The sequence below is a fragment of the Oryctolagus cuniculus genome, chromosome 7 (genome assembly GCF_051225735.1).
Source record: "Oryctolagus cuniculus isolate XC-2025 breed Fujian yellow rabbit chromosome 7, ASM5122573v1, whole genome shotgun sequence".
NCBI lineage: Eukaryota > Metazoa > Chordata > Mammalia > Lagomorpha > Leporidae > Oryctolagus > Oryctolagus cuniculus.
Window position 1 is genome coordinate 85,160,737 of NC_142873.1, and position 8,087 is coordinate 85,168,823.

Genomic DNA, 8,087 nt, shown 5'->3' on the forward strand with positions numbered 1-8,087 from the left:
TACTAACTGATAGAATCAAAAAGGGAGAGAACAATCCATCATGGGAAGCAGGATACACAGCAGACTCATAGAATGGCAGATGTCCTAAAAAGCACTCTGGCCTCAGAATCAGCCCTTCAGGCATTCGGATATGGCTGAAGAGCCCATGAGAGTATTTTAGGCATGGAAAGCCAAGACACCCTGGAAAAAAAAAAAGAAGACCTAAATGGAAGATCTCTGCAAGTGAGATCCGAGTGGAAAGAACGGGGCTATCAAAGAAGGAGGTACCTTTCTCTGAAGGAAGGAGAGAACTTCCACTTTGACTATGACCCTGTCTGAATAAGATCGAAGTCAGCGAACTCAAAGGCTTCCATAGCCTTGGCAACTCATGACTAGAGCCTAGGGAGATTACTGACGCCATAAACAAGAGTGTCAAATTGTTCAGTCAACAACAGGAGTCACTGTGTACTTACTTCTCATGTGGGATCTGTCCTTAGTGTGTTGTCCAATGTGACGTAATGCTATATCTAGTACTGAAACAGTATTTTTCACTTTGTGTTTCTATGTGGGTGCAAACTGATGAAATCTTTACTTAATATATACTAAATCGATCTTCTGTATATAAAGAGAATTGAAAATGAATCTTGATGTGAATGGAATGGGAGAGGGAGTGGGAGATGGGAGGGGTGTGAGTGGGAGGGAAATTATGGGGGGGGGAGCCATTGTAATCCATTAACTGTACTTTGGAAATCTATATTTACTAAATAAAAAATAAATTAAAAAAATTAAAAAAACCAAAAAGTCTGGAAACAGAAAAAAATAAAGAAAAATAGTAGGGAAATAGCAGAAGGGGTGAAGTATTGTGGCAACCACTTTGAAATGGTATGTGGCCCTCCTAAGTGGTGACTTAACCATCATGCCAGACACTTGCTTCTTTTTCACTTTTAGGTAAGATCTGCTGATAGTTGCAATACTACAAAAAATGTAAATATTTCATTTTGCAAATGTAATTCATATGCATTATTTCTATTAGATATTTACTATGTATAAAACATGTTTTTGACTTCAAAATATAGTTTTTGTCCAGTTTAGTTTTCTCGTTATAACCCAATAAATAAAATAGTTTATCAGGTTAATAGATGATTCCAGTGAGTAACAGATGATACCATTTCAATATTCTGGGTGAGACTTTAAAATCCTAGGAGAACTTTCTTTGTTGTGTTAATAATTCTCTCTTCTAATCTCTTAAATTTCAAACATACATTTTATTGGGTGTAATAAGTCAAAGTGGATTCACATTTGAAACAATAATACTGTTTCTCAAGAGTCATAAAAAAATGCATTTGACCTGCGCCTTGTTAAAGTAATCAGAAAAGTCCCTTATATTCTTCATAAGGAGAGAGAATATGCCAAGTGCAGGAAGTGGGACATTAGTTTCATGCTTTTTTCTTCTCTTTAACATCTCAATCCAGGTTTTCATCTTCTCTGGGACGTTAGGGGAGCAACGCTGAACTCTTGGGGATTCAGTACTGATTATTAAGGTAATAGAGAGGTCTCTGTCACAGGATTTTAAATTATAGATGAGTCACCTGCTTAGAAAGTAAGGGAGTAACTGACTGTGGGCTCGTCCTGCGAGGCCCACACTGTTGGTATGGTGGGATGATGGTGTTCTTTGACAAGAAACACTGGAGACAGTTTTGGTGAACATGTCCATTTATTAGCAGTTAGGCACAAGCTTTTATAGGGCAGGCAAAGGGGAGTAGCTAGGTCAGGGTAGCAACACTAATTCTATAGGATAAAGCCGATATAGGCACTGCTATGCTTCTCCAAGCAGCTTGAAGGTTACATATGGCACGTAGCCTTCCAGTTGGTCTTATGGGTCTGGGCCACATCCCAGAGCTCTTTATCTAGCTGACAATTACAAGGCCCCTCAACAGGAAGCAGATATGGGGAAAATGTGCCTGGGGCCCCGCCACCTCCCAGCAGTCAGGTCATATGTGGGTCTCAGTGTGCTGAGTCCTCAGCCAGGGATTTTCCTTGCGGGGGTGGGGTGGGGCATGGTGTGCCATGTCCTCTTGACTTCCTGCATAGGCTAGGCAGGCAATCTTCCAGCCAGGCACAAGATCACCCACAATTGACATTGCTTTTCTTTCTTTCTTTCTTTCTTTCTTTCTCTCTCTCTCTCTCTCTCTCTCTCTCTCTTTCTCTTCCTCTTTCTCTCTTTCTCTCCTTCTCTCCTTCTCTCCTTCTTTCTTTTTTTAAGGCAGAGTTTATATCTATATCTATATCTATATCTATATCTATATCTATATCTATATCTATATCTAGAGAGAGAACTATTCCATCAGTGGTTTCACTCCCCAAATGGCCATGATGGCTGAAGCTGGACTAGGCTGAACTCCAGAAGCCAAGAGCTTCTTCTGGGAATCTCCCGCATTGGTGCAGGGGCCCAAGGACTTGGGTCATCTGCTGTTGCTTTCCCAGGCACATTAATAGGGATCTGGATAGGAAGTGGAGCAACTGGGATCAAACTGGCACTCATATGGGATTCTGGCAATGCAGGCATTAGCTTAACCTGCTATGTCTCAGCACAGGCCCCAAATTACTCACTATTAACGCAGAACCAGGGTTATAAATGGGAAGGATTTTGTCTTGTGAGACTTTGTTTCTTCCTCCTCCTCATTTGGGCCTCCCTATCCACTGTGGTGTGTTGTGCCGTGGATTCCTTGTGCTGAGAACACAGGGGTCGTGGGCCTGTCTGGACTTGCAGAGACAGCCTTGAAAACCAGGCTCTCCTTCCCTGTTACCTCTGTCCAACTTATGGGAGTTGCCACTCTCTTTTACCTAGTCAGAAAAGCTTTTGCCTTGGAGACAATATTTTTAGGGTGACAGAAGGTGTGTCTTTCTGACTTCTAGATTTAGGAGAAGCACTGGAAACTGCAATTATGAAGGGCAGGACATTTGTCATTGCAGTTAAGCCACTGCTAATCAAATAATAGTTATGAAGCTCTTAATATATGCCAAGCACTATGGGATGTTGTTTAAATGTATTAACTCCTTCAGTCCTCATGACTGTCACATAAGTAGATGCCATTTCTCACTTTACAAATGAGAAAACAGAGACTTAAGAGCTTCCTCCCAGTCACACAGCCAGTAGGTGTCGGACCAAACTGAAATTTTAGTCAGACTCCACATCAACTGCGTAGGCTTCCTGCCACTATCCCTCCACGACACATCATTTTCCCTGGTAAGGGGGGACAACACATGGTCTGTGGAAGGAATATTAATAAAATGATTAAGATTACAGTGTAAAACCAAATTTTCTTTTCCTAATATGGAAGATTTAGATTTTTGTAACTGGAGCAAATTTGAAATCTTATCTGTAAAAAACAGATGGTTAAATCTTTAGACAAATCCTTTGGATATTCATAGATTATTTGGTTTGTGATGAGCACTGAAGAAAAAATGTTCTCACCCTTATGGAGTCTGTAAAGGAGGCTGACCAGTAAAGGTTATATGGTTATGATCTGATAAGTGCTATAATAAAAGTATAGGACAGCACGCATGAAGGAACAAGGAAATCACAGCCCTACGGATTCCCTGGATGAATCAGGGCTAGTAATAGAGCTGGGGGATGATGACATTTAATTTGTGTCTTATAGAATGGCCAGGATTTTAATTTTTATTTTATTAAGAAAGATTTATCTATTTAATTGAAAGAATGGTGGAGGGAGGAAGAGAGGAAAGGAGAGAGATATTTTCCATTGTTGGTTCACTCTGGAAATACCCTCAACAGCTGGGCTGGGCCATGCTGAAGCTTGGTGCTAGGAACATCCATCTGGGTCTCCCATATGGGTGGCAAGGACCCAAGTACTTTGACCATCATCTGCTGCTCCCCAGGTACATTAGCAGGGAGCTGGATTGAAAGCACACAGTGCCTGAAGACTACTCCAGGCACTCTAATACAAGATGCAGATGTCCCAAGCAGCAGCTTTACCTAGTGTACCATAATGGCTGCCTCTGTATTATTTTAATTTTATTTTAAAATTTAATCCCACTGTATTCTATAAAGAATGAGTACATACCAGAATTGGTTGGAAATAGGGAACAAAACCACAGAGTTAGAAAATAGCCTATATTTCTGCTTTTAAGTAAACCTCTTACAGAAAGACCTAGATCTCAATGTACTTGATCCAATGGACACAATATCAGGGCTTCTTTCTCTGACTGATTGATAGAGTAGGCTGAGTCACTACTGTATTTACAGTGACCCAAAACTATTTTATAATTAGAATGTTTGCTTCCAAGCAGTAATTGCTTGTGTTCATAGCTATTGCTAGTTACATTGAGCGTTTGAATCCAAAATTGAGTTTTCAGCATTTCAAATGCTCCTAATATGGAAATGAGAACTTGAAGATATTAATGGTAGTGTTGAACAAAGGAGAGTAATTTTAAAATTGTGAATGCAGGCTTCGGAGAGACTCAAGTTTGTTGAAATGCATTCCCAATCAATATGTACATTCCTTTTCCAAACTATGGATATTAGAACTCTCATCTTGTAGGACAGCTATAAGACAAAGCAGCTGAAAGAACAAGGGTATGAAGATGTACTGCCTAAATTCAAAACCCATTTTCATGACTTAGTAGGTGTGTGAACTTGGTTAGGCTGCTTAATCTTCCTGTGCTTCAATTACTTCATCAGTAGAATAGGGATAATAAGGTAACCTGCTTCAAAGAGTAATTATCGAATTGAAGGGAAATATAGATGTATATAGATGTATATATGAAATGCATATGTACGTATATCTGTGTACATATGTGTATGTGTATATGTGTACATAGGACTTGAACCAGCGGCCATATGGGATGCCAGCACTGCAGACGACACCTTTACCTGCTACACCACAGCACCAGCCCCATACAATTCTTGATAGACATGACGTACTGTGAAAAAGAAACTGCAGTAAATAGCCTGTAGTTTTATAGTGGTGAGGTGAGGGAAAGGGAATCGTCTATGGCCTTATGACCAGGTCTCAATATTTTAATCATCCTATGCCTTTGGATTGTGATCTTCAAAACTGTGCCTCAGGCTTCTCTCTCTTCTTAGATGGGACAGGGTGGTTCCCGTTGATGAGCTGGGGATTTTCCTTCCCCCCACATCAGTTTGGCGCTGATAACCCCCACTCTGGTTGACTAGTTTCTCCTGTGGCTGAGCCTTGATAAAAACAAAGTGCTGTGATATATTTCAACATGGTTCTGCTTCTCTTCGCCTGCTGAAAGCATGCACATTTTCTTCTGATATGTACTGTGAGAATCTGGTCAAGTTTCTGGAGGTAAAACTCACTCCCTCCACCTCATCACTATAAAACTACAGGCTATTTACTGCAATTTCTTTTTCACAGTACATCATGTATATCAAAAATTGTATGGGGCTGGTGCTGTGGTGTAGCAGGTAAAGGTGTCGTCTGCAGTGCTGGCATCCCATATGGTGGCCGGTTAAAGTCCTGGCTGCTCCACTTCTGATCCAGCTCTTTGCTATGGCCTGGGAAAGCAGTAGAAGATAGCCCAAAACCTTGGGCCCTGGCACTCATGTGGGAGACCTGGAATAAGCTCCTGGCTCCTGGCTTCAAATCAGCACAGCACCAGCAGTTGTGTCCAACTGGAGTGTGGTGAGTATTACCCACTGGGGGCTAACTGCTGGGCATTATTCAGCTTGGAGATGATAACACCAACAGAGGTGACCAATCCCACTTCTCTGTTAACAAGAGGAGGTTATGCTCAACTTGGGTGTTAGCCTGGATATTTATCGTACCCTGGAGCACTGACCAAAGCTTTAAGGCCAAATCCAGCACACACCACCTAATATTCACTGGAAGCACAGACATTCCACTAAGCCATAGAGACATAGCTCAAAGGTAAAAGCATCAGAGGAAAAACCCAGCAAGTAACTCTACAAACACTTAAAAATGCAAAAATTCAAGAAACAAAAAGAAAGAAGACACCATGACACCTACAGGGTAACACAACAACATTTCAATATTAGAATGTGAAGATTAAGAGATTGATGAAATGCCAGAAATGGAATTCAGAAGATTAAACATAGGATTACTTGGCTGGCGCTGTGGCTCACTTGGTTAATCCTCCACCTGCAGTGCTGGCATCCCACATGAGTGCTGGATTCTAGCCCGGTTGCTCCTATTCCAGTCCAGCTCTCTGCTGTGGCCCGGGTAGGCAGTGGAGGATGGCTCAGGTGCTTGGGCCTCTGTACCCGCGTGGGACACCAGGAAGGGGTACCTGGCTCCTGGCTTCAGATCGGGGCAGCGCGAACCGTGGCAGCCATTGGGGAGTGAACCAACGGAAGGAGGACCTTTCTCTCTGTCTCTCTCTCTGTCTAACTCTATCAGTCAAAACAACAACAACAACAACAACATAGGATTACTTAAAAGCAAGCAGAAGCAAATCCATGAATTAAAGAAATCCATAAATGACATGAACAAAAATTTTCCCCATGAAATTGAGATTTTTAAAGAGCAATAAAAATGAAATATTAGAAATGAAAAATTCAATACATCAAATAAAAATACAGTGGAAATCCTTAACAACAACTTGGTGAGGCAGAGGAAAGAATATCTGGACTAGAAGACAAATCTTTAGAAATATTTCAATCAGAAAAACAACAACAATAAAAACAAGAACAAATTAGAAAGCTTGAAAACAGTGGGGTATTGTCAAACAACCCAACATACGGGCCTTAGGAGTTCCTGAAGGTGTGGAAAGAGAAAATGGACTAGAAGATCTATTTAGTGAAACAATTACTGAAAACATCACCAATTTGGAGAAAGAAATGGACATCCAAGTATAGGAAGCACATAGAACTAAAAACATAACCAGAAAAGATCTTCACCATGACATATTGTACTCAAACTTTTCACAGCATAACATAAAATAGTTCTAAAATGTGCACAAGAGAAATACCAGATTAATTTCAGAGGATCTCCAAGTAGACTCACAGCTGAATTCTCATCAGAAACCCTTCAGGCTAGGAGAGAATGGCAAAGCATACTCCAAGTCTTCAGAATAAAAAACTGTCAACCAATAATACTGTTTCCTTCAAAGCTCTCATGTATGAATGAAGGTGAAATAAAGAAAACCATAACAAACAGAAATTGAATGAATTTTTCATCATGAATCCTGCCTTGCAAAAGATGCTTAGGGGTGTGCTACACACAGAAACACAGAAAGATAGCCATCATTACAAAAGAATGTGAAGGCAGAAAATCCCCCAGGAAAAGTACAAAAGAAATCCAGAGTAACCAAAAGGAATATTTATGGGAAAATGGCCAGGCCAAGTTGTTACTTATCAATAGTCACTTTGAATGTAGATACCTCAACTCTCAGTTAAAAGATGCAGACTGAGTGAAAGGACTGAAAAACAAGAGACATCTATTTTCTGCCTATAAGAAATACACTTCACCAACAAAGATACATGCAGATAAAAGTGAAAGGATAGAAGATATATTCCATGATAATGCAAAACAAAAAAGAGCATGTGTAGCCATCCTAAAATCAGACAAAGTAGACTCTAATACAAAAATTGTTAAAAGAGACGAAAAGATCACTATGTGATGATTAAAGGAGAAATTCAACAGGAAGGTATGATTATAATAAATGTATATGAACCCAATCACAGGGCACTTGGCTATTTAAAAGAATTTTAATGTATCTAAAGAGAGACATAGACTCCAATACAATAGTAATGGGGGACTTCAACACCCCACTTTCATCAACACACAGATCAATGTGGCAGAAAATCAACAAAGAAATAAGAAAGCTAATCAACATTATGAACAAATGGACCTAACTGATATCTACAGGACTTTTCACCCCATAGTTGCAGGATGCACATTCTTGTCACCAGTATATGAAACTTTCTATAAGGTAGACCATACACTAGGCCACAAAGCAAGTCTCAGCAAACTCAAAAAAATTGAAGTCATACCACACATCTTCTCTGAGTACAATAGAATGAAGCCAGAAATAAACAACTCAAAGATCTCTAGGTCATGTGCAAACACTTGGAGACTGAACAAAATGCTTCTGAATGAAGG